Consider the following 17,860-nt stretch of genomic DNA (forward strand, 5'->3'; position numbering starts at 1 on the left):
TGGTCACTTCTACTAGAAATGCCAATTCTTTGCAATTTGAGGGGAAGGAGAAAAAGATGGTTATTAGTAAGGGTGGGGAGGGGGTAAAAAATTTCATCTTCTGTAATGATAACTTCATTATATCTTCTTACTACTGTAATTGCAGGTTTATCTAAAGATTTTCCCATTGTGCAAGCTGTGGAGAGGCTAGGAATTTAATAAACAGAATAATACCAAATGATGGAGGCAAAAGGTGAAATTACCACTTGGATACTTTCTTTCAGCTAAACTGTGCAAGATCAAGGGGTCACTCAGCAGAGATAATTGCTAATTAAGCTCGGAGGGGCAGGCAGGCAGCCAGGCAAACATCTTTGTGTTGCATTGGGTTGCCAATTGATTAGAACTTCAGCCCTTGATTAAACTTCAGAAATGATTAATTGATTAATACTTACACACTTGCCAAAGTGGACAAGAAGGAGGAGATACCAAAGTAAGGCCATTGCATTCACCTCCAGGCGATCTTCAGAGCATGAAAACTTTGCAGTTTTGTCATTGTCCCATTTATGGTTATTTCATTAATGTCAATACAGGAGCAGGAAGAGCTCATGGCTCAGGTACTGAAAAGGGAATCAAATAATGTGAGTTCAGTGCTGGCTCTGCAAAAGATTTGCTCTCACTAGAAGGCACTTAATCTCTCTTTTCATTCATCATCTCTAAAGTGACAATGAAAGACTGTTTTCTACAAATACCCCTGGGGAGGGTTTCTTGCAGCACAGATCCATACAAGAGACAGATTTGAGGCTGAGGGATACTTTCTGAAACTTCCAAATTCAGCAATCGTGCAACTGTTGTTCAGATGTGAAGACATGGAGATATGTTATAACAGTATTGATTTACAGATTTTAAGACCAGGGAGTACAATCAAGTCTGAAACTGCCTCAAAACATAGACCACTATTTAATTTCAGCAACAAACTAGATGGCAAGAAAGATGTCATTACCAAAAAATTTATTTAAACTAGAAACCTTACATACTTTTTTTTTTTTTTTTTTTTTTTATAGTCTGGTGCTTTTCTGTGGATTTCTAGAAGCATGAACGCAAGCTAAGGTAGGCGATCGTTGAGAACAAATACCTTTAACTTGCTTCCCTGTATAAATATCATTACAGAGTATTTATTTCATTATCTACATGAGATTTTTTAGTAATAACCATTTGAAGCTCTAAGCTCCTCTTCAGCTTTTTTAAACTACCAAAAATATGAACTTCCATCTCAATATCTCTCGAAAACGTAGAGCACTTTTTGTCTCAAACACACCTATCCCCAAATTGTTCTATCTCATCACAATCAAACTAGTAATGAATAGCATACATTATTCCTCCTTCTGAACTTGCTTAAGGAATCATTGCTATCTTACATAAATTGTAGTTTTCCACTATTAAAAAGCAATGCACTGAGGTTTAAATATTGCTCCCCCAGCTGGAAAAGTACATTTACTTCACAATGGGTTAACGTGTGCTTACAATCAAATACTGAAACATTCATTAGTATGTTCTGGCTAGCAGATAATTCTGTCTAGTCATGTTCAAAGAGCCTGTGTTCAAAGAGCATCGCTGTCACTAAGTAAAGAAATGCAGTCAGCCCTCCTGTGAGGGGAGTGTTAAAATGAGACCCCTGATTAAATGGTGACTCACAAGCAACCCTTGGGGAGAATGCCTGAAGGTGATATAATCACCGAAGAGTTTGGGTGTATAACAACAGGGTAGACACAAAGCATCATACTCCCCAGCAAAAGCTGTATTCAAGGTGAAGGTTTTGCTTGTGGACTGGACCCCAGCTGCAAGGCAGCATGGGCATCTTGACACAAGGTTAGCTGGATGACATAGAATGACAAAAATCTTTTAAACTCATCTTATGCATATATCTTTTCATTTATCTCTGAACCCCATAACTTGCATTGTCTGTGTTGGCAGGCCAGTAGGGTGATTTCAGGGTACGTAGCAAAGAATAAGTATTTTGATACTAAAACCTGATTTATTACTGGCCTTTTGATGTACTACAGGACTGTGTGTAGGAGTGCCAGAACATCCCAGGGAGCTGGTAACTACTTCTAAGCAATGCAGAGCTCCATCTCCCCAGCTAAGGAGGAACACATCTGTGTGTGATAACACACCTTTATCACTACCAGTATCATTCAGTCCAAGGCCAGGGAAAAGGGATTATCCATAGATTAGGTGTGGTTCAGTCTTCAAATGCTGGTGTGGCTGGACTGTGAGGACAGACTGGAGGGCGAGATCTCACAGTAAGGCCTCATCTCTCTCCTGTTTAAAACACGACTCTTTGTGCCGGGACTGCTGACCAGGGCAGTCTCCAATGTGTCAATCTTAGTCTGAGAGTTTGTGCCACTGGGTTTTGTCTGCATCCTTCACCTGCAGCTTTCCCAGCTTCCACTGCTCTAACTCCAACGCAAATTCCCTTTTCAGCTGCGACTCATAGTTGTGAGCACTTTGCAGGGATTTTGTAGTATTAAAAACTCAAAATTATTAAAATCTCTGGAAAATTGCCACCTAAAGTTGAATGAGGTTTACAGCCACATCCCTAGGGAAGGGATTACCTAATAATGTCTTCAGCTAGATAGTTAGTTGGACTATGGGGAAAATGTCCTTTTTTGATGCAGTATGTGTTAAAGGACTCTGAAAACAATCACTTTCTTCCCAGTGGAGCTACAGGTATACATGTGCTAGAAACTGACACTGTGAACTTTGAATCAAAGATTTTCTTTCAGGGAGACTGATGTCCTTATTTAAGAAAACTGTGTAGAAAATTAAAGTGAAAGTAATTTTCAACAGAGGATAAGAAACAGTAAGGAATAAATACAATTTGGCGACAACTGGTCATTCAGTACCTGAATGAGAGCAGAGCTGGTCTGTACTATATGGCTCTTGGGAAAGTTACTCAACCGAGTACCAACCACTCTGAATCAGGAATAATTCCCTTCCCATCTCAGTGTAAGAAAAGAGTATGAACTGTATCCTTCCCTCTTTAAACACAAGAATTTGCTTTTGTGTCATGCTGGCTGCAGAAGACAGTATTATGCATGCGTTTTTGGAAGGATGCAAGGAGCAGAATCCATAGCAGTGGAAATGCAAAGGGTCTCTTCATCACAGGCTGAGTGCAGAAGACAAGAAAATATTTTAACATGGTGCAGAGATGACAGTTTCCAGCGCTCAGTCTAGCTGTAGAAGCAACACAGATCGTGCATCCCTGGTTTTCAGGACCCAGACGTACATCTATTTGTGGTGTTCTACTGGTTGGTATACACACACACACACACACACCAGCCTTCTCACACCTGGCTCAGAAGAGTTTATAATGAAGGGGGGGGAAAAAAGGTCCTGAAATAGCAGCCACATTTCTAACTTTCAGCAGTGCGATCCTTTAGGTGAGTTTAGGAAAATGGGTCTCAGTGCTAACCCCAGGAGGAGCCATTCAGCCCCCTTGTTTCTTTCCCTCTTACTGAAAGCTGCAGACAAGCACTCAGCAATTTAATGTGATTTTGTGCCCTAATTACACCGTATTATTCTTTATTATTATCTTTATGAAAAATAGACCTACTGCAAGTCTAGAATCAGTATTCCTCCTACACTTCTCCTTAAGCTACTTTCCCTGCAGGCACACTGTCTCTCTCTCTTCTGCACTCTGCTTTGCTAGTAGCTTTGTTTTAGACAGGAATTATTTTCTCCCAGCCAAGACTGAATGAAACTCTCTGTTTTTTGTATCCTGTACTGAAAAGAACAAATCTTTAGCAAAAACAGGGAGCAGCTGAGTGTGAGAGGACAGGTGTAAACACTCCTGACAAGGCTACCAAATAAAAGGGCGGAGGGGGGAAGGGGAGAAAAAGCTTTGCTACTTAACAAAGGATGCTCTTTGGAGAAGACTGCGTGTGATCCATGTTGGCATGAAGGTGGGTGTGAAAGAGTATTAGTGTGAGAGAGACAGAAGCAAAGAGATCTCTGCATCGGTATGTATTGGAATCTATGGGGAGAAGGGGAAATTTTCTAATTCTGGAATTAGGAGACTAACTGGGCATTAAATCTTAAAAAGTGTAAAGGTTTTAGCAGGAACAGAGATGTGTTTGCTTGATTGACATCCTTCTGTATGGAGCTACTCATGTGCAGTGGATCTCACGGAAAGCTGTCACCTACAGCAGGCACGTAGTGCAGCTGATCTCTCTGCATGCTGTACAGCCAGAAAAACCAGGAGGTTTCAGGCTTGCTGCCCATTTCCCACAGCACATGCAATAGGCCTAGCTAGGAATTTATGATGTCCCTTTTCTGTATCTGAGCTACTGTACAAATGTAAAAAATCCTCTAATTCTGACTGGAGGGAATTTCTAGGCAGAAAGAAAATAAAAATGTCCAGGAAACCCAAACAGTGCTGGTGTTGCTGTGCCAGGTCTGAGCACGTCTGGGCTCTACGCCTGGCAGACAGGCTGAATCTGTCTTTTTGGACCAGCAGCAGATCTGGTGAGCTACTGCATCCATTGGCTTTCCTCTAATATTCATAACTCTTCAGATATTAATAATTATAGATTCACAGTTGGATACAATTGTTAGTGGCATAAGACGGTATGTTTTTTTTCTTCCGTTCTCTAGAGCCTTTTGTCATCTTTTAGTATATGAGGGGTGCTACCTGTGTATCTGCACCCCTGAGACCCCCATCCTGCCCTAGCTACACGCATACAAGCTGTCTTTCTTGCTCGGATTCTGCGAGCATCAAACACAACTGAATTACTCAGAGCAATTGCTCCTGCCCTTATCTTGAATTGTGCTTTGATCTTGCAGAAGGGTTTGTGAATTCAGGGTTTTGTCCACTATTTTCAATCTCTATTAACCAATGCAATGACAGATAAACAGCTGCTTTTGTCGTTCATCCCCCACCCCAGAATAGACATGTTCAGAGAAAGGGACCATCTTTTTCTGTATCTGGGGTGTAGTGCTAATGAGCTACTGGAATAGAAAGGTTAGACCAATAATAACTTCTGCCAACAGGAAAAGTTCAGCCAAAAGACAACAATATATTATTTTTCCACAAAGGGATTTGTTTCTACAGGCTACCACTAGTAGCTGAGCTATAAAGCTAATCTATAAAGTTAATTTAGGTGTACCTGGATGGGCTGGTCACCAATTGTTGCATCTGCAAGATACCGCAGAACCGCTGCTGCTTTTAAAGGAATGCAGCCGAGAGTTTGGGAAGCTTTTGCCATTTTATCAGCCAAACTTCTGGCGTTAACAATAGCCCTGTGCCTTTGCAAACATACGTTAGGAAAGTTAAGGGCATCATTTTCATATTTCTCCCTTGCAATTAGTTTCTTCACTATAAGTATAACAATGAGGAAAAGTAGCCTTTCCCTAAAGGGGTGTCTGGGTACTTTTCAAATACTGTCCCAGAGGAAAGCTGAGTAGCAAATACCATATTTTTGTTTTCAGAGTTCAAATGCCCATCAACCCTTAGAAAAGTATATTATTTAGCTCATTATTAATAATCTGGCTGTAGCTTGGATTGCTAAATGAATCTGCAGAAAAATAATGTGTGTACTCCAGTTCTTCGATATTTAGATTCATCCAAGCGTTTAAGAACTGTCAAACAAAATACACTGTATTCAAGGGAATATATTCATTGAAAGATTAAATTAGGTACTGCAGTAAAGCCCTGCCATTGCAGCAGAGAGGCATTTCATGCTAACAAATAACTACAGTGCTATTATAACAAGACCTAGAGGCACGTGATTTCAACTGACTGCACATCTCTGCTCTAGGAGTGCCTGTATTTTATTTTTTTTTTCCCCAGGCTGATGAAAGAGCAAATAATGGTTGATATGGAACTGAGTTGTTCTCTTAAACATTTCTGAGAGATTTTACAGTGTTTCAAAGATTGTCTTCAGAGTAGTACCCTGACCCGTAACTTTGGACTCCTTTCCATCTTCTTTTGAAGCACTGAGAAGTTGTCTCTGCATCTCCAAACTTTTGTGCCCAAGAAGTGATATCTCTGTGCTTCCTAACATGCTCCACAGTTTTCACTTAGCTTTCTCATGTCTTCATCTTTTGCCAGCAGGCAGCAAAGCCTAAATAGCTATACTCTTTAGCTCTGATTTCTTAAGGTAAAAGTCTGTGTTTTACCTCCTATGAGACTTGAATGCAATCCTCACTTGTTTGTCCTTTTTAAGATGGGATGTCATTATTCTTTACCCTTTAAAATGTGGTGTCTTTAAAGGAATAGGACCTCCTTTCTCACCTGTGTTTCAGACCATAAAGTTCACAGGAAAGCCAAAAGGAAAAAAATCAGATTTTTAGTGAGCTGCAACTGTGCTATCCAAGACATGAATCTAATACGGCACTGCTCACGCTTGCTTAATATCCAAGGTTTAGTTTCTCTGGCTGTGGCTGAGCCCAGCACAATTACCCCCCTGTTAATCTGTGGGGGTCTAGAACAAGAAATAACTTTAAATGCTGCTGTAGAGCAGGAGGCAATCTGTAAGAAACCCAGGATCCAGAATGTGGTACATTCAACAATTTAACCACAGAGCACCAGCAAAACAAATATTCATGTGGAAGCAAAAGCCTTTTGATGTGGGGTTGTGTACTTCTGCCATGCTAAATACATTCCACAGAGGCATTTGTAGTGTATCAAAGATGCTTTATAGTACAAGACAGGTTATGAAGATGCTTCTTTACCCAGTTGGATACAGTGACTTATGTGTAAATGGAGAAGGCTGAATAACAATCACTAAATAATTTATGCATGGAATCGCTTAACTTTTTTCCTACAGCCCTTATTTGATGACTCTCTGTACACACAGGGACTCCTTTGTGCCTGGCTGTCGTTATGCAGCAAGGATCCAATGATGACATTTTGGAGCTCACTTGCTATTGATTTCAGGTCATTTAGGTCACTGGAAAACTTCCATTTCCCCTCAGTGAAGTTGAAACCGAAGAGATGCATTTCAAGATGCACCCTATATGCAGAATGCATGCAAAGCTGCGTATATCCTGTGGCTGAAATTGGATTTACAAAGTATACATCATTTACATCAGTATAAACAGTCGGAAGTGCTGGTGGTGACTAAGCTGCTGTTCTGGGCCATATACTAGCTGTAAAAAATACCGGGTTTTCTTCTGGCAGAGCCAATGTGGTATCCAGAAATGCTCTATGTGCATCTATTTTGTGGACAAAACTCATTGTCTTGTAGGACTGTACAGGACTGAAGCTCTCAGCAGGCTGAGGTTGCATTTCCTACGTTGAATCCAAAATACATATGGGTAGTAGAGTTTTTCTCTAGCAGGAGGTCTGAGTGTTTGCAGCAGCTATATACGCTTTAGTGTTTATCCACATTTATCTCTGATAAAGGACCACAGGAAAGGAAACTGGAAAGGGCACTAGTGTAAGAGATGACCAAAAGTGGACCCTGGCGTTCAATGTTTCCACTACTCCTCCTCAGGATACTGTCTAATGGTAGTCTCCAGTGTCTGAGTTTGTTTCTGACTTTATTTTATTCTGTGCAAACAGTTTGGATGATTTTTGCCTTTTTTAGGACTTTTAGGTAGCTTTTATTTTTCTTTTCATTCTGACTGCATCCCACAGGGCTATCTGGCAAGACCTGAGAGGGGGGAAGAAATACACTTATGGAAACACAGGACAGAAGCTTAGAAATAAATGTAGTTCTAGTCTTATTTTTCTCTTGAGGGTGGTTGTTGGGTATTCCTTGATGTCACTGAGGATGTAGTCTCTTTTTATCCAAGAGAATTTCCCTTTCCAAGGTTTTTGATGCTGCAGCCTTTCCTTTTTTTTTTCTGGGAAGAGACAAAATAAATTCCTATACCATCTACGTCAACAGTCACCTATATTATTTTAGGGACTTCTCTGTCTGGGATGAACAGGCTTATATTTGATAAATCAAGGCTTGATTATCAAATGAAATGCTCTTTTCTAACCACCTGATACTAAGGCTGCCAGGCTGTGACCAAAATGGTACACAAATAATGCAGAGCAGCTCAGCTGCTGCAGTCCCTGATGGTGGAGAGTGAAAAGGGTCTGTCCCTTGAGGAAGATCAACCACCAAAGCATGTTTAGATTGTGCTCTGGCATGCATTTGAAAAGGGTGACTGTGTTCACCCTTTTGCTGCAGCGGGTTTAGCATCTCTGTTACAAGCCACCCCGATCTGCCGTTCAGTTCTCTGCAGCATCCCTGATGCTTTTCTGTAACATCAGAAGAAAACAAGAGGAAACGGCTACAGTCTGTAGCCACCTAATTGAAAGTTTCTGAGCCTGGCAAGCTCTGTTATCCCGAATCTCTGGTGGAAACAGTATATTCGAAGCTTTCCCCAATTATAGCTACCAGCAGCACAAGCAGCAGCTCTTGCACTCCGGCTTGGTCCTCCCACACACCCGTTCCTCCCTGTTTTGTTGCCTCAGGATGGAGTTGCCTGGCAACAGGACTCTGCAGCGTCGGGAGACAAAAGCTATTATTTCTGTCACACAGATGTGCTAATGTGATTATTGACTGGGGAGGGGGGCGGGGGCAACGACACACGACAGGTCAGATTTCAGATACTTGACAATTCCCAGGCAAGCGGTTTTTCAGGGAGAAAGACAGAGAACCTGAAAGCAAAGGCAACCGAGGTGGAGGGAAGAGGCAGGTAGTTGCCAGGTACAGCATGGGGTCGGGTAAACGTTCTCATAGATTTTCCAGGAAAATGGTTTCATCCCAAAAAAGTAACAATAAAAAGGCTGGTTTGGTGTGGTTTAGTTGGTGAACTTTTACAGATTTCCTCCTGAATTCCTGCAGATGGTCTGGGCACAGACGGCTGCACGTAGCTGACCCCAGTACCCCATCACGTCTCATGGAAGAACTGTCCTGGAATAGAGCCTGCCGCTCTGGAAATGCTGGTGATCCAGCAACTGGGTGAACAGAAGCTCCCAGGACCTTGCAGATGCTCAGCGCCTACCAGCCTCCCTGGCTAATCACTGCTGACAAAGATGTTTGTTTCACCAGCTTTGTGCTAATTTGGATCAAGACCAAATGGCCAAAAAAAAACTTCCCCCCGCCACCTGTCTTTCAATGTTGACATGTATGTGTGTTGAATGGAGGGCAGAGAGGGCTTTAACTGAGCAATGACCATTTACTGTTTCTAGTTTATCGAGAGTTTGCAGGATTACATTGATGAATCTGGATTCCAAGCTCTCCATTTGCAAGTCACTTTTTAAGCAGAACCGAGGCGGGGGGGGGGGGGGGAACCAAACAAAAAAACCCCAACCCACTAACCCACTGCCTTTCCTCTGGGCTTCTATTAAGCCAGCTTGTGTAATGCTTTTCTCTGGCTGTGCAAGTCTGTGGGAAGATCCCTGGCTTCTCCTTCTGGGAGGTGCGGGATGTTGGATGCAGTCCCTGTGCCTGGCTTCAGAGTTTCACCTCTATGAAACTCCACCACTGAGCAAAGCTGCCTTGACATTGCAGGAGCATGTGATCATTCTCAGATGCTGAAGTAATGTTCATACCTGCTATGCTCATGTTGTCTTTGCTGCTGTGGATGGGGAGGTACAATGTGAAGGCATCTGTGCATAAGTCTGGGAACAAGCTACTTTTCATGGTTTGCACATACCTGCGTTCAAGTTAGCTTATATGAGGGCAAGGATTTCTTGCTCTGTAAACTGGCAGCCTGGGACTGTGGCCAGTGCATGAAATGTATAATTTTTTTTCACTTTCTATGTGGGTCAGTTTCGGTTTTCTAAATTCGAGCCCTTCAACAAAAATCCACAAGGCAAAATGGATGAATTTTATTGATGCAGAAGTCCCAACGCTGTAGCTGCACATTCACAATGAATTGTGCAGTTGACAGTCTAGCAAAGAGCCTGTTCCAGGCTACATACAACTGAGACTCACCCTGGTCATTGCCTGGATTTTTCTCCATCATTAGTACATTTTAAAACAAGTAATGGATAATGCAACTAAAGTACCTAAACAAATATCGGTGACAATGAGCAGGAGTAGGTGAAACTAAAAGAAACTCGTTATTCACATCATGTTGGTGCTGTTTTGGTAAGTTAGGATCTTTGCAGTGACACTGCCAGTTTTGTTGCAGTTTCTTCTGCTTACTATTTTTCTAACATAAGGTGTGCTGCTCAGTGGAATGAGGCATGACAGATGCCAAAGAAAAACCCCTCTCAGGGAAAAGCATGGCCCAGCACTATTTCCCCAGCAAAATGGAATTTTAATGACTAGAGCATGAAATGCACTTTTCTGCTCTCTTTAAGATGTGAATTAAAAGGAGGGAGGTCAAGGCAGTAGCAACACTTGTGCCCTGGTCCTTACCTGAAACTTAACTTGTGCCTGGAGCATAATTCTAATTGAGTGTGTAAAGTGTGTGTGAGTGTATTAAAAGCAATTATTTCTTTCCACTTTTTTCACTGAAATTATCTCAAATATGTAAGAAATAGAGATAAGTGCAAAAGCCTTTGGGGGGGGGGGGGCAGGGGGGAAAGGAGATTCCAATATTTGTCTCTATTCCAGAACAGACCTTTAAAAGAGCTTGTGAAAAGCAAATTGAGAGGAGCACAACACAGCAGATTGCTGGGGTATTCTTTTTGGCTTGTGTTTTGTTTTGGCTTCCCTTTCAATTTGGAATGACTTGAAAAGAAGAAAATCTTTTCACTTTGTTGGAAAAAAAAAAAGGTTACAAAACACTTTGCCTTGTCTTGAACTGAGATATTTTTCTCCTGAATTTTCAGGTGGGCCATCAAAGCAAATCAGGAAAGCAGCCATATAGTTTATCCAGGCTGAGAGGTAAGTTCAAAAAGACCTCTTCCTCCTTAGATCCGCATATATATGGCATATATGTGTATGTATATACATATGAGTGCAGCAGTTGAATGGAAATGAGCTATCTTTCAGTATTACATACTGTGAAGTACCCTGTATGGATGTCTCCAGATCTTAGAGAGATGTAAAAAAGAACCCATGCTGTAACTAAACTTCTATCCAGAAGAGGGATTTGGGTTTAATTTTTGCTTTTCCCACGTAGCTGCAACAGTGACTTGAGTGCTAGGATTTGAAAATAACCTTCAGATCAGTTATGAGGTTTACGGTATTGTTGTGTGTCTCTGGGAGTTAATAGGTGAAATGGAAAACAATAGAACAGCTCAATTAAAAATAAAAGAAGATGGATTTTTGGATAAGTTAGAAATTGAAAGTTGGAGCCCTAAGAGAGGAGCAGAAAACATATCTGCCCTTAATGAAACATTTAAATAGAAGGATTGAACTCAAGACATGCTTCTATCCAGAAGTGAAAGAAGCTGAGAATCCCTGCTGAAGGGCTGCGTGTGTTATGAATATCATCTTCCAGCCATGGCTTCAGTTTCTTTTGCAAAAAAATCAATTCCTTGGTGAAGCTACTTCTCACTTACAGTGTAAGATACGATAATAGACTAGGAGAAAAATGCATTTTTGGCAACTTTTGGCTTAACCTACTTGAAAATGAACTTCTCCAGCTTCCAAAATGAGCAAGCTTCTCTGCAAGAAGGGTTGCAAGGGGAAGTCAATCTGTTTGTAGAGCAGTGAAGAAGTGTGATAAATTCAGATCTTAAAATCCTCATTTTATTACATGGTTGCCACTCAGGCAAACTTCTCATTCTTTTTAATAACCATCATGCTTTGATAGGAATTGAGTACAGGCCTCAGGATTTGTCCATATAACCTGACAAATCCTAGCAAATATTGATTAAAACTGAAGTAAAGCTAACAGGGGCAGTGAAAGCTGACTGCCTAATGCGAGTGATTTATTACACAGCACTGTTTTCCCTTTGGCGGGTGTGCACGCAGGCTCCGAGTACTAGCCCTGAACTAGAGGAATTATTCTGTTCAGCCACTCAACAAATTCTGGCTGATGCAAATACTTCTTACTGAAAGAACTGAGTCACAATTTCACAAATAAACCTTTTCCCAGCTTTGATCGCCTAAATAAAGGAACATTGGAACATTATTTCTACTAGCACCATCTGGTCATGTCCCGGCAAGGACTCCTGCTCCCAGGCCAAAGGACAAAGCCAGTGGTTGGTACCCAACGTGCTCCCTGAGAAGTCTGGGCAAGTAGGAGATGCAGGGTGATCACTTCAGCTTTATAAGTACTCACTTAATGCAGAGAAATACAGATGGAGTTTGGTTCCGTATGCCATTAGTGCTCTGTCTACTTTATTGATCTCAAGATCTCAGTGCCTTTTCCGAAATCTAACGTGCAAAGAGAAGCACAGCCTTTTCTGGGGGGTTGTTAACATTCATGGTAATACAAGCTAGAAAAGAGGTGAAGAGGAATAAGCCATTCCAGTCCATACAGCAAAGCAGAGCCCAGCTTCCAGTTTTCCAGCCCTGTGCTCCTCTCACCAAAGCATATTTGCTCTAGTAATCTAATCTTTCCTGCTGCTAATTCTGTACTAGTTTCTCTGTTTTGTTAATAAAATCAAATGTCAGCCTCGCCATGAGGAGAATGTACTGAAAGACATCCTGCTATAAAGCAGCCAGCTGTGTTGTAGCTTTTGCTTTATAGCAGTTTCAGACGGCTGTACTTCATCCCCCCTCTGCTCTCTGCAGATAATTCCCCCACTTCCCAGAGGAGTTTACAAGTCACAACATCTCTGGGCGTGCAGGTAAGGAAGAGAGGCAGAAACAACAGTGACAGCATAGAGGAGGCTGCTTTACATCCCCTGCGAGCTGGCAGAAATTGGGAGAGGTCATGCAAAAGGCAGGGATGCACAGAACGTGCCACTAGGTGTTCTATCCATAGGGTGCCTTATATGTGAAGGGTTTGGCCTCCCCCATGAGTTTCAGTGAAAAAGATGCATTTGTCTTAAGTCAAACAAAGATATCTCAACCAGTGGTGACTTCGTTGCCTCTTCAAATAAAACATTCTTCCTTACTTGGACCAGCGTAATGCCCCAGAGTGGAAGAGATGGCAGATGGTGTGGACACACTGATGTAGGTTTCCCTTGCAGTTCCCTGCTAGAAGGAAATTGCCATCAGACCAGCTGCATGGCATCTTCCCCCCAGACCAAGGATAACTACCCGATGGGCAGGACTCAAGGAGTTGGGGTGTCTTGTGCACATCACGCGCTCCAGGATGCCCCATACCATCTTCCTCTCTAACTTAATCATAGAAAAGCAAGTTAAGAGGAAGGCAATTTTCAGCAAGCCAGCAGCATAAAGAGATGTACCGTCTAGACGCCTACCTAGGATCGGTACAAAATTCAGGATAAGAAATTCAAGGAGGACTCGGCTTATAATAGAAATGTGGAGTAGCAGAAGTTCTGCGTGGATTTCAAGTGTAATTCAGCACATTTTGCCCTGCTGTGGCAGACACATTTTTTTTTGCAAGTGTGTAACTCTCATCCTCCCTGTTCTTTAGCCATAAGCCTCACTCCTACGAATTTTCTTCTTTTTTATTCCACTATTCAGCAAAGCAGAGACAGGAAGCATTGCCAGGGAAGGTTTTGCAATCCCAAGGCCAGTGTTATAAGATCAGCTGTTGCAGGCAGTCCCAGCATCACATGTATTTATTTATTTTCTAAATGAACACAATGTGTCTGCATTGAATGCTGAAACTTAGATTGGTCTATCCCTTGTGTTGAAGGCTTTGACAACAATAAATCATTATATCATTGCATGGGTGATGGTGGAGCTCCAGTAACCTTTTACAGCACACTATCGACCATCAAAATAACTTCATCCTAGCCAGCTTCCTACACCATACGAAGCAGAGCCAGCAAATGGCCATACACCCAGCTTACCTCAAGATCCTTGTAAATCACCAAAAGAAATGCCCTTCTCTCTCTCCCTTAAAATATTTCACTGTAAGAGAAATTAATTTTTCTTACCTATCATGCTTTATCTTACTTTCCCAAGTTTTTAATGTGTCCCAAAAGTGTGTGTTTTCTTGTTTTTTGTATTTTTAATTTAATTTATTTTTTAAAATGAAAAAATACATATATTGTATAGGAAAACTAGCTGTGCTTTTAAAAGAGCATGGTGAGTTCCTTTTCAATGCAGCATGTTCAAAACCAATGGAAAAAATCATGTTAGTTCTTTCTTATTTTAATTACATGCAAATCATGGCTCCATTTTAGATACTTGGAAATAAGTTCTCCAAGTGCTTGATTATGTTTAATAGGGGCATGCAAGTCCTATCCGGAGGCTCGAATGCAAGCCATAATATGCAGCAGTAATGGAAAGACTGATATAGAAGCAGAAATTAAGATCTTCAGTGTTTCTGCTTTCTTTGATTTATTTAACCCTACTCATACAAAATGCAGTACAGTTGGGAAATTTGTTTCTAGATAAGAAACCTTTTTTTTTCTTCAGCAGGACAATTCATCCTAAGTAGTTTCCACGCATTTTGAAAAATGCAGCATTTTTCACACGCAGACCAAAAAAAAGGAAATGGAAAAACTTTAATGTTATTTAACACTGTAAAAAAAAAAAGTTATATTTAGTGGAGAAACATTAACTATATATTGGATATGTGTGAATTTAGGTTGTGGATCGCAAGTGCGCATGTACATGCACAGTCATGTACTGTTAAGCTCTATGAAACTCTGACGAATGTTGTCCAGTCCAGGGACATTTGTAATACTGCATTTGTATGATGCTCATCATCATCAGGACATCATTGTTCCTAACTCACAAAGATGTGTTCTTAAGCATTGGTTTGGTGAGCAAGTGAGATTTTTCAAGGCCAATCTGATCAGGCCTTACCAGACAGAATCCCATGGCAATGGTCATTAACATAAGCATTTAATTATGCTTATGTTCACAGCCATCTCTCTGGTTGCTTTCATCTCCATGCCACAAACCAGCTTTGCCATTCTGAGCCTTCTGCTGTTGCAACTGAACCCTTGCTCCCGCGTTGGTAGTTCTGCATCACCAAGCTCCAAATCAGTAATGATATTGTGTTTTGTTCCACATGAAAACAAATCCAAATCGCAAAACCCTGACATCCTTTGCACAATGGAATTCTTGGGTTTTAACCAGCTTTCTCTGGGAGATCAGGGTAATCCACTACAGCACGACTTGCCAGTTAAGTGAGCAACGTGCCTCCCAAACCTTCTTTTATGGGTTAAAAACATTGCGGAACTTTAAAAAGTAACGATACAAATCTTTAACATGTCCCTGATGCAACATCACTCCAAGGCAAAAGTATTCCTACAGCTGTTATTCCAAGTGATCTGCCAGGGTGCTCTGGGAAGGGATCTCACTGGTGAGTGCAACCCCATGTAAGCTTAAGGCATGCAGTAATTAAGTATTAAAAAGAGAAAGCTTTCCTCAGTCCATCTACGTTTTGTGGTTTGTGCTTGTTTCTAGCCAGTAGCTTCCAAGCATTAAAGCAAGAGAACAGTTCTTCCCAAAAGGGTGGAGGAAGACCATAAATAAATGCCCGCTTGCTGTTTGCTATGCTAAGTGGTATTTCCCAAGGGGACCATTCAGGTAGCAGCACCAGGGACTCAGTTAATTGCCCCTGTCTTCTATAATAAAGCAACTTTCCTAATCTGGAGAGAAGCTCTCAGGCCCACAGGAGTGTCCATTCATGTTGGTCGTAACTGGGCTGAAGAGGGAGGCCAGCCTAACTGTTCAGCTGTGCCTTGTGAAGACCCCATCCAATTTCACATAATAGCAGCCTGTAGAATCTGAATAACTGAATGCTGGGAAACCTCATTTACATTTTAAATGAACCTGCTGATGCCTTTGGGCAATCTTGACGGTTAATAGCTGTATCAGTAAAACATACCATTCTTTTCTCCCCTCTAAAACAAACAAACAAATACATCTAAGGCATCAAAGCATCTCTTCTCTGGGTAGATGCTTCATCTCTAGTATGAGGTCTGCATTTTAAAGCCCTTCCTAGTGCTTTTAAGCACTTTAAAAGCCCCTAATATAGACAGTGACACTGGATTTTTTTTCTTTCCTCATTAAAAAACTAAAGCAAAACAACATCACGCACACACAAAAAAGCCCTTCACAAACATCACAGACTCCTTGACATGATCTCCACAGAGGACAACGACACACTGACATCGTCTTGCAGAGGAAATACAGTTCAATGTCACAGCACTTTCCTTAATACCTCAGTAATCCCTAGAGCTACTTAAAGAACTGAATTCTACCAGTAATGGGGAGATGAACTGTTTAGCAGGTTTCCCTCCATGCAACTTGGTTTCTAAACAGGATCATTGTGAAGCGGATTTGACTACAGACACCCATCAGCTACGTTAGTTGAGATGAGCAAGCGGAGCTTTGTGTGATTAAACCCTCTCTTAGAGATGCCTTAGTTTACAGTGATTGCCCAGACAGTTGGCTGAAGGTATTTTTGTTTGCTGTTCATCCTCACACTCGGTTACCTTTATGGATTGTACTCATCCATCTTCCATTGGCCAAGTTTTCACCCTGTGGCTTCTTTCCGCAGTAACCCTTGGGGAGAATAAGCGTCAAACTACCTTCTGCTTCCTAACACAGTCCATGGCCATGAACAAGAGGGGTGGCAGAACTGCTGAGTGAAGAGAATGGAAAACTTCACATTTTCCTATTAGTCCAACACTCACAGCAAGCTAGAGAGGAATACTTTTGTGAATGAACAATTATAGCTACGGATATGGCTATAACTAGTCAGATGGTGGTAGCTAATACATCCTACAAAATCACCACTGCCTCCAGCTCCCTCAGGAAAGATGCAGGCTTAGGCAATGTCACACAGATCACCTGTAGGCAGACTGAATGGTATCAAATGATGGGGGGGGGAATCAAAGGAAATGGTGATGTTTCTTCTATGGGCAACAAGAGCAACAGAGTAGATCAAAAGTGAACAGAGCAAGGTGCACAGCTCTCCAGAAAATTAGATGCTAAAAAGTAGTAAAAGGAGATTCCAGCTTGCTGGCCAGGCTACACCGTTCCTTTGAAGGACCCCCCTCAGGGCCGGTCCCATCCACTGAGCCAGCTCTCTGGAAACTTGCTGCCATAAATGTCTCCCCCTGAGCATCTGAGCGTGAAGGAAGCATTTGTAAAGATGTTGCTCTGAATTTCTTGTGCTGCAGTCAGATGATTTTTCTAGCATTTAACACTCTGAAAGGCAAATGTCAGCACCGCGTTTTATCCAACAGTTGCTGCAGAAGACTGAGCTGACATCCTTTTAAGTGTGTCCAAAGACCACGTACAAGCAAGTGTTCTGCCTTATGGTGGAGACACCACTGCTGCGTGTTGCTGAAATGAGAGGCTTTGGTCAGGCTGCACGACAGGAAACCGGGTGGGAAAGCGTTGGCTCCGCTTTCATTGAGCCTCCCACAGCAGATGGGTCGAACATTTTAATAAGTCTTCTGAGCAGATGAGCTAAATGTTTTAGACCACATAAGTGCTGATTAGAGAGGCCTTGTGTGTGTCCCCATGCTAACGTGTCAACTTTGCCAAAGCAAGAAACACAAGGTTGCTGTAGTAACAGAATTAAAATGGCAAGAGAGAAATCAGTGGAGAGTAAGGGAAGACTGAAAGAATACAACTCAAGCCCACCTCTCGGTTCCTAGTTTTCTGTGGAGATGGGCTGAAACAGAATGGGAGCTCAGATGCAGATTTAAGAGGCTAAAATTGATTATACAGCAAATGATAGTTTGCCAAGAGGCAAGGACTGGTAGAAGCCACATGTGTGACCTATAAGGAGAGGGGTTTACAAAAGACCTGGCTCCAGACAGTCTTGCATCTTATTTTCCCCAAAAATATATTATTTAGCGGAGATGCCATATTGAGAACCTCACTGGGAGCCCAGAATGTGCTAGCCTTGAAAAACAGCTCTAGCAAGG

The sequence above is a fragment of the Falco cherrug genome, chromosome 8 (genome assembly GCF_023634085.1).
Source record: "Falco cherrug isolate bFalChe1 chromosome 8, bFalChe1.pri, whole genome shotgun sequence".
Classification (NCBI taxonomy): Eukaryota; Metazoa; Chordata; class Aves; order Falconiformes; family Falconidae; genus Falco; species Falco cherrug.